Source organism: Glycine soja, chromosome 18 (assembly GCF_004193775.1).
Source record: "Glycine soja cultivar W05 chromosome 18, ASM419377v2, whole genome shotgun sequence".
Classification (NCBI taxonomy): Eukaryota; Viridiplantae; Streptophyta; class Magnoliopsida; order Fabales; family Fabaceae; genus Glycine; species Glycine soja.
The window spans coordinates 25545212-25562334 of NC_041019.1; the positions used below are offsets into that span (position 1 = coordinate 25545212).

The following is a 17123-nucleotide window of genomic DNA, read 5'->3' on the forward strand; positions in this document are numbered from 1 at the left end:
GTGGACGAGGAGATAACTGATTTGCTTGATTTCTTGGGAGGGAGCGGAGCCATATGATTGGGAGATCCCTAGATCCATATTCTCTTTTTATGTTTCCCCTTTTATCTGTTACGTATCATTTTATTTTTGTTTAACTGAGGGACTAACGTTTGTTTCGTTTTGATTGACTTTTGTTTTGTGCATATATTTCGTTTGAACTGTTACGTTAGTATTTACTTCGTTGTTGTCAATAGTGTTTGTTGAAATTCCGGAATCATGTAGAATTTTTCATTTAGGAACATCGTCCAAAATAAAAATAAAATGAACCAAAATCATGATAAAAAGAAAGAAGCGTTGTGAATAAAATGTCTACGTATATAAAGAAAAAAGAAAAATGTTGTTTATATATGTATGTAAAAGGAAAATGTGTATAGAAGGATTTTTGTGTGTGTAAATAATGTGTGGAAAGAAATTCTTGTGTGAGCAATGAGTGTATATAAAGAAACTTTTGTATGAACCACATGTGTGTGTTGGGAAAAATGAAAAAATCTTAGAACATGAATAGGGTTCGTATATAGACCGTGTGACGTAAAGAGAAAGAGTTCTAATGCGTGTGCAGAAAAAGTTCGTCATGTATAAGAATGTAGGTGTACAAAGAAAAGTTTTCCTCATAGAGGGCCATGGGTGTATAGTTTTGTGAATATAAAAATGAAACAAAAAGGAAAAAGAAAGAAAGACCTCGAAGGTTGACATGTTATAGTTAGGAAGAAAAAATCATTCGTAGAGAGCAAACATATCTTCTGGAAACAAAGGACTAACGCTAAGAGTTTATTTTCCTGAATAACCGAGATAAGAATGGATGAATTCATTGAACTGATGAAAGAACATAATTTGGAAACGTTGGGTTTGTTTGTGTAAATTCCCAACTGTAGTATCACAATGCCATAAACGGGATGCTTGAGTGCCCACCTGGCTGTGGCCATGACTAATTTTGCACGTTGTTTCCAAATCATCATTGTTGCACGTGCCTTGTGAAATAATATGGAAGTTCGGCCCGAGACCGACACCTTGACACACGAATTTGTTTTGCCCCAGATATCAAGATCGGGCTCCCACGATAAAAGACCCCATTGAGACACAACCTTAGACTATTTTGAACCTTGGCCTATAAAAGGAATCCTTATCCTTTCCCCCGAAGCAGAGGACAGTGGAATCTCCTCAAGGGAGAGCAAATAGAATGCTAAAACCCGATTTCCCAAAGAAAGGAATGGAAAAGGGAAAAATGAAAAGAAAGAAAAGGAAAAAATGAAAAGAAAGGAAAAGAAGGATTCCTGATCGAAGATCGGAAGGAAGTAAAAAGGAAATCGGAGGAAAACAGAATAATTCCCGATCAATGAAAGAAAGAGAACAGAAGATCTTCAGACCAGATAAATTTTCGGCAAGGTAAGTGATTTTCGGCAAAGGAAAACCCATTTTTGATGGTTCTTCCTTTCGAATTGCCATTCAAAGTCATTCTCGACTGGCGATATCCCACCCCACATAAACAAAGAGGAAAAGACCGAAACACCCAGCTTCCTCTCCAAAAACACTACCCTCGAGAAAATCCTATTGATTCGTGATCGTACATGTTGATCTTTGATTCGATAGGAAATCGTGTGCAAAATAAAGTCATGGTGCAGTTATGGTTTGGGATTAGGGTAAAACACTTGCCTGTGTGAGTTTTTTATACACTATGAGTGATTTATTCCCAGTTTCAGCTTAACCCGATGTTTCCCCTGAATGTTCATTTAAAAGCTAAATGTTGACATCCTGCCTTTCATTTTTTGTTACAAGGAAGATTACCCTTGGCATGAGTATATTGTTTCTCTAAGATATGGTGCTCTCGCGAATGATTTATTTTTCTTTGCAAAAAGCATGTTTGCCTTTTTAGGTGAGAAAACCCGGTGGACCATTCGGTCCTGCCAACAAATCTTGTTCGGAGCCCCATGAATTGATTGTCGTTCATGCATCGTCCACCAACGAGTTTGGAGCCCCGCGAATTGATTGCCTAGTGCTGTTCGCCAATTCTCCATTCTCCACTTTTATTCGGAGACCCATGAATTGATTGCCTAGTGCTGTTCATGTGTCCTCCACCATCAAGTGCGGAGCCTCCGGTGGCTGGGAAATGTTGTTTTTGTTATTTTCCCGATTGGTTACTTCGCCAAACATGTGTGTAAATGTATATTATGTTATTGTTGTTTTTGTTGTTGTTTGTATTTTGTTTTGTGTTGTGCAGAAAAAAGAAGAAGTACAGACGAGAGTCGTCATAGACTAATCACGGAAAGGGCCAAGACGGACGAAATCAGTGTTTTTATCTTTACTTTCCTCTTATCTCCGATAAAAGGTAAGTAAAGAGGGGCAACTGTCATACCCTAATTTCGTCCGGGGACTATTGCTTGATGGCATGCAACCTTTGATTGACCGCTTCGAAGTACTTAACACCCTTTGTTGCACAATATGTGAAGTCCCGAGACGCGCCGGAAATCAAAAGAAAGCATGGTTACGCGATCCGTGAAATTCCGTAATGTGGCGGAAACCAAAAGGAAGTATTGTTACGCAATCCGTGAGTTTCCGTAACTTCTTCGAAAGCTAAAAAAGAGTAAATACATGATCCGTAAGGTTCCGTAGCCTTACGGAAAGAAAATAAGTATCGTTACGAAACTCGTAAAGTTTTGTAACGTTACGGAAAAAGAATCACCAAATAAGCAAAGGGGGTGTATTTAGTAAAAAAAGGGGTGCAAATAGCAATCAGGCCCACTTGGGCCTTCCAGATTCTTCCTCCAGAGGGCGGTTGCTTCTGGAGGAAGCAACATGGCTCGCCTGGGCGAGCTGAGCTCGCCTGAGTGAGCTAGGTAGCAAGCTCCTCCCCTATTTTGCTATAAATAGGGGGAGGAATGAAGAAGGAAGGGGTTCAGCCTTCTTGGCACTTCGTATTCTCTTGAAATTGCTAAGGAAAATTGTTTCCGTGTAGAGAATCCAAGCCGAGGCGCTTCCGTAACGTTTCCATTAGTAATTACGCGAAGATTTTCAACCGTTCTTCGACATTCATCGTTCGTTCTTCGTTTTTCTTCGGTCTTCAACCGGTAAGTACCCCAAACCGAGCTTTTCAATTCATTTAAGTCATTTCTCGCCTAATCAAAAAATAAAATAAATTTCCACCGATCATTTGATTTGTAATATCCGTTAATTTCTGTTAAAATGAATTCCGGTCGTTCGGTCGTGCCGTAACCACGTTGGAAATCAAAAAAAGAGGTAAAATAATAATATAATAATCAAAAAATACTTTTTAGTAAAATGAAGCGAAAAAAATCAATCGGACATTTTCTCTTTGGGATTTCTCATTCTTAATTGAAATTGACTAATAACTAAAGTGAAACTAAGGCTAAAATCAACCCGCCAAGTCAAGCTCGTCCACAAAAAATCACTAAAAAAGGATTTGAAAGTTTATTATCTCAGTTTTTTCTTACCAAGTAAATGGATCACTTTTAAGGTCCAACGCCTTAAAATGATCACCTTCCAAGTAAAAAGAATCGCTTGATTCACTCTTAAAAAGAACTACATAGGTTTGATTTCCTCTTCGATGGAGGGTACGTAGGAGCAAAAGCCTCGCTTTTGTCGACCTCAAAAATAAAAAAGGAAATAAAAGGTAAGATAACACAATTTCACAATTCTAAAAAATAGGTTGTTGTCCTTTGAGACAAACGTGACAGGTGCTAATACTTTCCTCAAACGTAAATACAACTCCCGAACTTAGAATTTTCTTTTTGATCGGTTTCCTTCGGTTTTTCCGACATTTTCCACAAATAAACGTTGGTGGCAACTATGCGCATCTTTCCTCCTTTGGAAAGCGCACCCGTGAGCCTCGCCTCGCACGCCCACAAAAGGGCATGTTGCGACAAATACTTATCTTGATTGAGTCTTGTCTTCATTCTTGAATCTTGAGTCTTGAATCTTGATCTTAATTCTTGAGATCTTGAATCTTGAATCTTGATTCTTGATTCTAGGCTTTCTTCTTGAGTCTTAAATTCTTCTTGATTCTTGAACTCTTGACTTGTTCTTGATTCACTTGAGATGTTCTTTGATTCACTTGAGTTATTCTTTGATCTTTAAGCTTTTTGTTCATCACCTTTGTCATCATCTTTTGTTGTCATCATTGTTATCATCAAAACACCTTTGAATCACATTCACCATGAAGCCTTGCTTCTACACTAGGAACCCAAGCTTTTGATTTCAATACAAGAAAGCATAAAAATGAAGGCGTTATGATAGGGATTTCCCTTTAGGCCAGCGGCTGATTTCTGGGGCTGCGCCATGATGTTTGCTTAGTTTGGGTAAAGATGTTATCCACCATGTACGTATATGTATAGGATAGGTAGCTAGAGAAAGGACCCTTCAAATAAAACGTGTATATGTTGAATAGGTGGTCAAGCGCTTTATAAATGTACACACGCTTGAATGCTTCCCAAAATGAATATGTGATGTGGAATTGCCTCTCAAGTGTAGATAGATGGCATGAAAATTCCTTTTCAAATTCAAGTGTGAACATGACATGAGACGGGCTCTCCAATGTGCATATATGTATAAATAAATGTGAATGAAATAACAAAAAAAATTGTTATGTTAAATAAAATACTCCAAATGTGTGTAGGTAATTTTTGGTAGCAAAATACTTTGAATATGGATATGTGTAATTTTGACACAATACCTTGGGCATGCATATATGAATTCTTTTCAAAAAATATACATGTGGTAACTAGAATGTTTTGAATATCCTTGTATGTTGATATAAATAGCAGGATACTTGGCACATATGCACATTGGTAAATGTTCTTTTTAAGGAAATGTGTGCACAAGTTTGTTCTAAATCGAAAGGATTAGCATGCCATTTTTGCTTTAAAATAGCATTTCCTTGTAAATTGACTTTCCAAATGTTTGTCCTCGCGGGAAATGGCTCCAAAAAAGCTTTCCACGAAGAGATCTAGGAGGGACATCGCGGCTGAAGGGACCAGTGCCGCTCTCGAGTTTGATAGCCACCGTTTCAGGAGCGCCGAACATCAGCAGCGTTTCGAGGCCATCAAAGGATGGTCATTCCACAGTGAGAGACGCGTCCATCTCAGGGACGATGAGTACACAGATTTTCAGGAAGAGATACCTCGCCGACATTGGACGTCGCTAGTCACTCCCATGGCTAAGTCTGACCCAGATATAGTCCTGGAGTTTTATGCCAATGCTTGGCCCACAGAAGAGGGAGTGTGGGACATGCGATCATGGGTGAGGGGTCAGTGGAAGGTCAGGAGTGCGAGTTTAGTCAGAGAAGGAACAGGGCCGATGGGTTTGACGAGGAGGCCATTGCCCAACTATTATGTATACCGGGTCAGGATTTTGCCCGGACCGCTGTCGGAAGGCGGGTGCGGATCATGCGCACCAGCATGACTACATTGACCCAGATGTGGATGACATTGCTACTCAGCAATGTCCTGCCCAGTGATCATAACTCCGACCTTCCTCTACCAAAGTGTCAGCTGGTGTATGCCATCCTGACACGGATGAGCGTCCATGTGGCTCAGTTGATTGCTGATGCCATCTATTTGTTTGCAGGTATGCCACCCACCAGGCACCCTCTAGACCCGGATAAGTCTAATAGGGCCCTGTGGTTTCCAGCATTGATCACAGGCCTCTGCCAATCATTTGGGGTTCCTATCACACCTAGTAAGGTGATCCGGCCACCGATCACCCGGGCCTTCATTGAGAAGTATTGCACGCCTAGGCAGGCGCAGGGTGATGCACCACAGGCCGCACATGCACCGCCACCACCTCATCAGGCTGATCCTGCTGGGTCATTAGGCATGGAACAACACTTGGTTCGCCAGCAGGCGGCCAATCACCGGGGGCAGGTGCAGATACACGAGTGTCTCTACCAGCTCAGCCTCAGTCAGCAGGGCCAGGGTTTCGCTCCTTTTGCGTGCCCTACTCCAGATCAGTTTAGGACTGAGGTCGCATGGCCCGGAGATTGGCCCGAGGCCCAGGCAGAGGAGGCGCCTGTAGGAGCTCTCGGCGATGCAGAGGAGGCCCGCATGGATGAGGAGATGACAGACTTGCTCGCATTCTTGGGAGGAAGCGGAGCCACGTGACCGAGGTCACCGCACTTTTGTTTTTAACATTAATGTTTGTTTTTTGTTAGTTTGTTATTGATGTTTTCTATTATTGTCTATATTGCTTGACATTACTGTTTTTCTGTTATTGTCCACATGGTTACTAACATTGCTGTTATTATTTTTCGGCGTTATGGATCTCAGTTATTTCGTCACCGTTTTTGCGACTTACCAATTCGTGCGTTTTTCACTTACCTTATGTTTAGACGTAAGTAGGTAGTATCCGCCCCCGTCTACACGATCTTTTAGAGGGGAAAAGAAAAAGAAAAAAATGAACAAATAACTTAAAAAAGAAAAAGGAGAGGAAAAGGAAAAGAGAGCAAGTAAGAAAAGAAAAAGAAGGAAGAAAAAAAGAAAATAAATAAAAATAAAAGTTGTCTAGCTAAAACAACAACATACTTGTGAAAAGAGATAATTTCCAACTTTTATTTGAAGAAAAATTCACTGATCATAACTAGTTTTTGAAAAAAATGTGTGTACACATTTGAAGGGTAAATGCAGTGAAAAGTTTTTCGAACACCCAAGATAGACTCAGATGAATGCACAAATTGATAGAAGAACATATTTTGGAAATACTGGGTTGACTAAAATAGAGAAAATGAATTATGAGCCCTAGCATCACACGACCAAAAAAATTTCGACACTTGAGTGTCCACATAGGTGCATGCATAATTAGTTTTGCATAAAATTTTCAAATCATCATTATTGCATTTGTGTCATGGAAATAATGTGGGACATCCCTTTTATCCCTGAACCGTTGGCCAAATCCACGCCCTGACATTTATCATGTCCAGTCATTCTACAAGCCTTGAGCCAAAATCCCAACTTACCATAAACCTTGACCCAGGGTGAGAATGTCCATCCTTGCTCTCGGAAGAAAACAAAAAAGGAAAAAAAGAGAAAAGGAGAAAATTCCCAATAAAAAAAATAGGAGAAAGCAAAAAAAAGAAAGAAAATTTCTTATCAAGGATCAGAAGAAAAAAGAAAAAATATGCAGAAAGGTCTTTGGACCAGACAATATCTGGACAATACATAATTGTCACCAAGTGAACAAAAAAAAAAGGGGAAAGGAAGACACGACCTACAGTGGTCCTCTCCTTTTGATTGCCAACCAAAATCCTATGCGTCGGTGACTTGTTCACCTCACACTAAACAAAAACAGAAAAGGAAAAAGTCAAAAAACACTCAAAGCCAAAGTTCCCACCAAATGAACCCATTCCCCAGAAAAAAACTCCTATTGATCCATGATCACGTATGTAGTCTTTGATTTGATAGGAAATGACTTGCAAAGCCAAGTCATGACATATCTATGGTTCGAAATTAGGATGAAACACTTACCTATGTGAGATTGATACACTTTGAGTGATTTTCTTCTATTTTTGTTGAACCCAGTGTTTCCTCTAAATGGTCATTTAGAAGCGAAATGCTAACATCCAAAGTCTCATTTATGGTTATGAGAAACTTTCATCAGCATGCTCCCCTTCCCCAGTGGACACATTGTTTTTCATCCAAAAAGCATATGTTGCTCTGATTAGTTGGATGTTTTCTCTCTTTACTAAAGCATGTTCGCATTTTAGTGAAGAAAACACCGAGACTATTTTTAGTCTCACAAGTTATCCAGAACTACGTAGGTCTGAGTTCCTCATTGAGGATACGTAGGAGCAAGAGCCTCACTTTTGTCGGTCGCCCCACAATCTCTGTCATACTGACCTTGGAGTCATGTGACAGGCGGAAATACCCAAGCGGTTATCCGTATAAACCTTTTGCTATCTATAAGACTCAAAGCATGATAGCACGCAGAGACTAACGTCGTCTTCTGCGCCTTTTGTCATCCAGAGGCGGCGGGCCCGATGACATGCGGGAACTATTTGGTCCCGCACTTTTAAACTTTTTTTATCTATATATAAGACTCAAAGCATGATAGCACGCAGAGACTAACGTCGTCTTCTACGCCTTTTGTCATCCAGAGGCAGCGGGCCCGATGACATGTGGTTATCCGCACTCTCGATGAGTGATAAACGCACAGAGACAAATTCTGCGCCCTTTGTCATTCAGATTTCGCAAGTCGAGTGATGAACGCGCAGAGACAAATTATGGTCATTCTGAGCCCTTTGTCGTTCGGGGACAGTAAGTCGAGAGGTGGGCAGAGACAAATTATGGTCATTCCGTACACCTTTTCGCCATCCAGAGGAGATCGTGTTCGGTGGCACGCAGAGACAAATGATGGTCATTCTGCGTCTTGCCGCCCAGGCTCGATCGTGTCCAACAACACGCAAAGACAAATTATGGTCATTCTGTGCCTTGCGTCAGCCCAGAGGAACGAATTCGACAGTATCAGGATGATGTGTCGGTACTGATCATGTTCAAATTTTTGCAGGTTCCACCGGCAGGGAGATTCATCGACCGAATGGTGTTTCACTCGAACGAAATTAGTGTCTTATCTTTACTTCCATTTTATCTCCAATAAAAGACAAGTAAAGAGGGGCAACTGTCATACCCTAATTTCATCTGGGGACCATCCATTGTTGGGATGCGACCCTCGTTTGACCACTTCGAGGTACTTGGCACCCATCGTTAGGCAATTCGAGAAGTTCTGAGACATGCCGGAAGCCAAAAGAAAGCATTGTAGCACAATCCATGATGTTTTGTGACATGCCAAAAATTAAAAGGAAGTGTTAGTGCGCAATCCGTAAAGTTTCGTAACATTCCGAAAGGAAAAAAAGGGATGATTACGTAATCCGTAAGGTTCCGTAACATAGTGGAAAGAAAACAAGTATTGTTACGAAATTCGAAAGTTTCCGTAACGTTACGGAAAAAGAATCACCAAAAAAGGGCAGGGGGTGTATTTAGTAAAAATGGGGGTTGAAATAGCAACCAGGCCCACTTGGGCCTTCTAGGATGTTCCTCCAAAAGGCGGTTGCTTCTGGAGGAAGCAACCTAGCTCACCTGGGCGAGCTGGGTGGCAAGCTTCTCCTTCCTTTTCCTATAAATAGGGGAAGGAGGGAAGAACAAAAATATTTAACCCTCCTGGTATCTGAGAATCACTTAAAATTAGTGAGAAAAACTGTTTCCGTGAAGAAAATCCAAGCCGAGGCGCTTCCGTAACGTTTCCATGGGTGATTTCGCGAAGATTTTCAACCGTTCTTCGTCGTTCGTCGTTCGTTCTTTGTCGTTCTTCGGTCTTCAACCGGTAAGTTCCCGAAATCGAACTTTTCAATTCATTCTATGTACCCTTAGTGGTCCTCATTTGTTTCGCGTGCTTTTATTTTCATTTCATTTACCCCTTTTTGACGTGCTTTAGTCATTTACTTAAGTCATTTTCTCGCCTAATCAAAAAATAAAATAAATTTCCACCGATCATGTAAATTGTAACATCCATTAATTTTTGTTAAAATGAAATCCGACCGTTCAGTCATGCCGTAACCACATTGGAAACCAAAAAGAGGTAAAATAATAATATAATAATCAAAAATATCTTTTAGTAAAATAAATCAAAAAAAAATCAATCGGACGTTTTTTTTGTTGGATTTTCCTATCATAATCGAATTGACTGATAACCAAACTGAAACTAAGGCTAAAATCAATTCATAAACCAAACTTTTTGTCATCGCCTAAAAAAGCCATTTTTAAAGGTCCAACGCCTTGAAATGGTCTTGTCCACCTTTATTGTTTAAACATAGATTTCTTAAAAAGGCCTAAAATCAACACGTAACTTTATTACCTCTTTCAAAAATAAAGAGATCATTAATGGTCCAATGCCTTAATGTTTTCTCTCTTTTCAAAAGAATCGAAAGATTGTTTAATGGTCCAACTCCTTAAATGGCCTTTCATTCAATAAAAACACATTTTGCAAAAAAAAAAAAGGGATAAAAGTAACTTAACCAAACACTTTGTTCTCAAAGAACTACGTAGGTCTGATTTCCTTATCACAATTGAGAAATACATAGAAGCAAAGGGATACACCCTTGTCGACCGCAAAAAGATAAAAATATAAAAAGTACAAAAAGAAATAAAGACGTAAAAGGGAACATTAAAATTGAAGTCATGTTTGCACATTCGATTAAAGGCTATCGTCCCTTGTGACGAACGTGTGGGGTTCTAATACCTTCCCCGTGCGTAAATACAACTCCAAAACCTTTCACTTAAAATTTGTAGACCACGTCTTTTCCGGTTTTTCCAACGTTTTCCTCAAATAAACGTTGGTGGCGACTCCGCGCGTATTCCCTTATTGGAAGACGCACCAGAGAGTCACGCGTCGCCCTCCCGCCGAAGGGTAGGTTGCGACAAGTTCCAAATTGTCTATTCCACCATGAAACCCCCTAATGTCCAGGAAGATCATATCTTTTTAAAAGCTTTTCCTTATTCTTTTGAGGGAGTGGCGTAAGATTGGTTGTACTACCTTGCTCTCAGGTCCATTACCAGCTGGGATGACCTTAAGAGGGTGTTCTTGGAGAAATTCTTCCCTGCATCTAGGACCACTGCCATCAAAAAAGACATTTCAGGCATCAGGCAACTTAGTGGAGAGAGCTTGTATGAGTACTGGGAAAGATTCAAGAAATTGTGTGCAAGCTGTCCTCATCACTAGATTTCTGAGCTGTAGAAGCAAAGACTTTGACTTTGATGTTTTGATGATGCCATATGATCATGATGTTTTGATGCCATGTGAACATGTACTTCTCAAGTTAAGATCAAGACAAAAATCCAAGAGATTCAAGATACATCATCAAGAAGATCTCTAGTGATTTAGGAAGGGAATTCCAAATTGAAATAGCATGAGTTTTGGCCAAGAAATTTAAGCTAAAATTTCTTTTTCAAGAGATTTACTCTCTGGTAATCGATTACCATTGGATGTAATCGATTACCAGTGGCCAAAATGATTTATAACAACCATTAGAAATTTGAATTCAAATTTTACACTATGTAATCGATTACACATGGATGGTCTATTTATATGTGACTTGGAACACGAATTTGCTCAGAGTTTTTCAGAACAAAAAAGGTCTTATCCTCTCAAAAAGCAAAATCATCTTATCCTCTTACACTTGCAATACACTTTGGGTGCTTAATTGTTCAATCTATCTCTTTCAAGAGAGATTTCTTCTTCTCTTCATCTTATTTCTAAAAAGGGATTAAGGTTCCGAGGGTCTCTTGTTGTAAAGCAATTTGAACACAAAGGAAGGGTTGTCCTTGTGTGGTTTAGAACTTGTAAAGGGTTTTTGCAAGATAGTGGAACTCTCAAGCGGGTTGCTTGGGGACTGGACGTAGGCACAAGGGTGTGGCCGAACCAGTATAAATCTAAGTTTGCAATCTTTCTTCCCTTAAACTCTTTTATTGTTTATTGCTTATTGCTTCTTCTCAGTAAGATTAATTTGCATAATTATTTAGGAGTTCATTTTGAAAGGAATCTTGGGATTTGGGTTAGAATCAAAATAGAAGTTTTAATTAGGAAAAGTTTGAGTTATCTTAATTCAACTCCCCCTTCTTAAGATATCTGAGGCCACTTGTCTAACAAGTGGTATCAGAGCTTCATTCTTGTATAAAGTTTAGAAGCTTCAAGAATAATGGCCTCAGCAAACTTCTTATTCCTAGAAGGAAATTCAATAAATAGGCCTCCTATTTTTAATGGAGAGGGTTACCACTACTGGAAAACCCGAATGCAAATTTTCATTGAGGCATTAGACTTAAACATTTGGGAAGCCATAGAAGTTGGACCTTATGTACCCACCATGGTGGCTGGAAATGCAACAATAGAGAAACCTAGAGAAGAGTGGACTGAAGATGGAAGAAGATTAGTGCAGTACAATTTAAAGGCTAAAAACATCATTACTTCTGCCCTAGGAATGGATGAATATTTTAGGGTTTCAAATTGTAAGAGTGCTAAGGATATGTGGGACACTCTACAAGTTACACATGAGGGAACAACTGATGTCAAACGATCTAGGATAAATACTTTATCTCATGAGTATGAATTATTTAGGATGAAGACAAATGAAAGTATACAAGATATGCAGAAAAGATTCACACATATAGTTAATCATCTTGCATCATTAGGAAGAATTTTTCCAAACGAGGATCTCATAAATAGTGTTAAGATGTCTAAGTAGAGAGTGGCAACCAAAAGTAACAGCCATCACATAATCTAGAGATTTGTATATTATGTCTCTTGCTACACTATTTGGAAAATTACAGGAACATGAGATGGATTTGCAAAGACTAAATCAACATGAAGAATATGATAAGAAGAAGAAGGAAATTGCTCTTAAAGCCTCATCTTCAATCCAAGAGGAAAGTGACTTAGAAGATTCAAGTGACTTAGAAGATTCAATTGACTTAGATGAAGATGAAGATCTTAGCTTCTTTGTCAAAAGATTCAACAAATTTATTAGAATGAGAGGAAATCAAAGAAGACAAAATTTCAAACCTAAAAAAAGGACTGAAGAGTCATTTCAAATCCCAAAATGCTTTGAGTGCAATCAACCCGGACATCTGAGGGCTGATTGTCCAATCTTTAAGAAAAGAATAGAGAAGTCTGAAAAGAAGACTATTGGAGAAAAGAAGGCAAAGAAGGCCTACATCACATGGGATGATAACGACTTAGAATCGTCTGATGATTCTGAAAAAGAAATGATTAATCTATGTCTAATGGGCAAAAACTATGAAAGTGACGAAGAGGTAACATCTTCTAACAAATCTATTTCTTTTGGTGAGTTACAAGATGCATTTGCTGAATTACATAGTGAATCAATTAAACTAGCAAAACTTGTTTCTTCATCTAAGAAAACAATTTCAGATTTAGAGAAAGAAATTTCAAAATTAAACAAAGAAATAGATCTTCTTAAGATATCTGAGGCCACTTCAAATGTGATTGTTTGGGGTTGGATTGGAACCTAGCACACATGCATACACTAAACATGATATCCAGTCTACTAGCAGATAAATAGAGAAGAGATCATGTTCTGAAGGGAGATTGTGTTCTAGAATTTATTGATACAAAGAATCAGCTTGCTGATATCTTTACAAAACCTCTCCCCAAAGAAACATTCTTTGCCATTAGAAGAGAATTAGGTCTCTTAGATGTTAGTGATTTGGATAAATAAGGATTGAATTGATTGATTGAAACATCTATGCTTAATGATTGATTGTTTGTGTTAAGTATGTTATTATGCTTGATTTTGCTTAACTACTAGAAATTCTTGTTATTATGTTGGATTGATGTATTATTGTGTGATTGATGCTTGATTGATTGAATTAAATAAGTATGAGTGTTGATGTTGATATAGTTAGATGTTTTTAGTATAGACATTTTAGAGAAAAAAAAAACCTAGTTAGTGTTCTGGTAATCGATTACCATTACGTGTAATCGACTACACAAGAACAGATAGCCAATAATCTATTACAACATCCTGTAATCGATTACCAGAAGGCTAAGTGCTCCTGTAATCGATTACCAAACCTTGTAATCGATTACATAATGCCATCTTCTATAAATAGCCACGTAAACCAGTAGCGCTGCGCAGCCATACTTCCCTCGACGTGCCTCTTTCTCCCTAATCTTCAAATCTTCATAACTCCCTCAATTCTTAACCAAATCACGTCCCACAAAGCCCAATCTTCATCATTTTCACTCCTCTTTCGATTCAACCAATTGAAATTCGTTAAAGCTTCATCAAATGGTAGAATCGTCGAAGAAGCGAAAGGGAACATCCTCCACCACCGCTACTGCTGGCCATCGCCGCCACGGACCATCTGAAGCACCTACAACACCAATTCACCCTTCCTTGTCATCTCCACGATCATCTACTCTATTTTATTCAGAAGATCAATGTCAACGGTACAATTCTCAATTTTCTTCTAGGATCATCTTAGACCCTAAGTACCTAGACATAGATTTCTTTAATTATGAGACATTTGACTGTTATCAAGTGTTTCAAAACTCTGGATTAGTTTATTTTATGTCCTTAAAATTCCCTTATTATCCTGAACTAGTTAGAGTCTTTTACAGTAATTTAAAAATTCAGGATGGTATTATTCGCTCTGAGGTGCATGGTATTTCTATGATCATTGATCAATCTCTATTCTTTTCATTAACTAAATTACCCAGTCAAGGTGCACCTTTTGAGGGCACCATTGTTGATGACTGGAAGTTTGACTATTCTAGTCATGATACTCATTGTATGGTATGTAATGACCAGGTTGATATGACCGATAGATTGTAGGCCGGATCATTAACCTTTGATTGTCGCATCATGCACTATTTTATTGTTAGAATTTTGCTTCCCCGTTCTTCTAATCTGGCTCAAGCCTCTGAGGAGGACTTGATTTTGATATGGGCTTTCCTTACCGGTCGTCAGATCGACTGGGCTCACTTGGTTAGGTACCGAATGCATAAGGCATTACAGGCCAATGCACCTCTTCCGTATCCTCAATTGGTCACCCTTTTTCTCTGTCATTTTCAAATTCCTCTTGATGATGAACCTCTTGTTCAAGTCAAGCGATCTTTTGCCATTGGTGCTGGTGTAGTAACTTCATTTGGTTACCATAAGGATCATGATGGATAATGGCTGAAGAAGGACACAGTACCTCCACAAGATGAGCGTACTCCCTCTCCTCCTCCTCAGCGAGATGATTCCTCAGCCCTTATGAATGAAGTTCTTTCGAAATTATGGAGCCTCCATACCTATGTTGGCAAACGCTTTGATTCCTTGGATGGTCGCTTTGAAGGAATGGATACCCGCATCACCCAGCTTGAAGAAGATGTGAGTTATCTTCGTCGGTGCTTTGACCTTCCACCACCTTCCTAGTTTTAGATTATTATTATCTTTTATTTTAAGCCGTGTATTTGGCTATGCTTTTTAAGTTATCACTTTCTAAACTTTCGTTATATTTCGGTATTTGGCACTTAGTATGTTATGATTGGATTATATTTGGTTTTGACTTATGAATGATTATGTGAACTTTAGTTATATTTTATTATTATTCTTCCGTCTTGTGTTGCTTACCACGTACTTTGGCTTTTTGATGTTGCCATAGGGGGAGAGAAACAGGATGGTTTAGAAGCTTAGAAATCAAGAGATCATTAATTCCAAAACATAGGGGGAGTATGTAATGAGTGAACATAAGGAATGAGTGAACATAACGTTATCTCTCTTTGCATATACTTTGTCTTGAATCTTGATTTCAGGGATTAAATTGTCATCATCAAAAAGGGGGAGATTGTAGAAGCAAAGACTTTGACTTTGATGTTTTGATGATGCCATATGATTATGATGTTTTGATGCCACGTGAACATGTGCTTCTCAAGTTAAGATCAAGACAAAAAATCCAAGAGATTCAAGATACATCATCAAGAAGATCTCTAGTGATTTAGGAAGGGAATTCCAAATTGAAACAGCAAGAGGTTTGGCCAAGAAATTTAAGCTAAAATGTCTTTTTCAAGAAATTTACTCTCTGGTAATCGATTGCCAGAGGATGTAATCGATTACCAGTGGCCAAAATGATTTATAACGGCCATTAGAAATTTGAATTCAAATTTTACACTGTAATCGATTACACATGGATGATAATCGATTACCAGCAGTTATTGAACATTTTTTATTCAAATTTTAAAGCCTGTAATCGATTACACAAATCTTGTAATCGATTACCAGAGTAGAATTTCAGAAAATAATTTCCAAGAGTCACATCTGTTCAAATGATTTTTTAATGGCCATCAAAGGTCTATTTATATGTGACTTGGAACACGAATTTGCTCAGAGTTTTTCAGAACAAAAAAGGTCTTATCCTTTCTAAAAGCAAAATCATCTTATCCTCTTAAAAATTCCTTGGCCAATACACTTACAATTCAATAAGGAATTATTTGAGTGATTAATTGTTCAATTTATCTCTTTCAAGAGAGATTTCTTCTTCTCTTCATCTTATTTCTAAAAAGGGATTAAGAGACCGAGGGTCTCTTGTTGTAAAGCAATCTGAACACAAAGGAAGGGTTGTCCTTGTGTGGTTTAGAACTTGTAAAGGGCTTTTGCAAGAAAGTGGAACTCTCAAGCAGGTTGCTTGGGGACTGGATGTAGGCATAAGGGTGAGGCTGAACCAGTATAAATCTAAGTTTGCAATCTTTCTTCCCTTAAACTCTTTTATTGTTTATTGCTTATTGCTTCTTTTTAGTAAGATTAATTTGCATAATTATTTAGGAGTTCATTTTGAAAGGAATCTTGGGATTTGGGTTAGAATCAAAATAGAATTTTTAATTAGGAAAAGTTTGAGTTATCTTAATTCAACTCCCCCTTCTTAAGATATCTGAGGCCACTTGTCTAACATGAGCAACTCCTTCTGCAATATTTCTACGAGGGACTTAGCAACATGGAGAGGGGTATGATTGATGCTTCCAGTGGTGGAGCTCTTGGTGATATGACTCCTATTGAGGCTAGGAATTTGATTGAGAAGATGGCTTCCAACTCCCAACAATTCAGTGCAAGAAATGATGCTATTGTCCTTAGAGGAGTCCATGAGGTGGCCACAAATTCATCTTCATTTGCTGAAAATAAGAAGCTTGAGGGAAAACTTGATGCCTTAGTCAACCTAGTAACTAAGCTTGCCATGAATCAGAAATCTGCATCTGCACCTGTTGCAAGAGTCTGTGGTCTATGTTCTTCTGTAGATCACCATACAGATCTCTGTCCTTCTGTGCAGCAATCTGGAGTCAATGAGTAACCTGAAGCTTATGCTGTAAACATTTACAATAGACCTCCTCAGCACCAAAACCAACAACAGCAGAATAATTATGATCTTTCAAGCAACAGATACAATCCAGGTTGGAGGAATCATCTAAATCTGAGTTGTGCAAGTCCTACACAACAACAACAGCCTGTCCCTCCTTTCCAAAATGCTTCTAGTTCAAGCAAGCCATATGTTCCTCCTCCAATGTAGCAGCAGCAACAACAACAACAACAAAGACAA

The 17123-nt window shown here is 38.7% G+C and overlaps 1 non-coding gene across 1 annotated transcript; it reads right to left on the bottom strand.

Annotated features, from left to right (window-relative positions):
• Window positions 1-10650: 10650 nt before the first annotated feature.
• On the bottom strand, window positions 10651-10757 carry LOC114397778. Its single transcript, XR_003663403.1, has one exon. It is a non-coding gene; the product is annotated as a small nucleolar RNA R71 (small nucleolar RNA).
• Between the last annotated feature and the right edge of the window lie 6366 nt (window positions 10758-17123).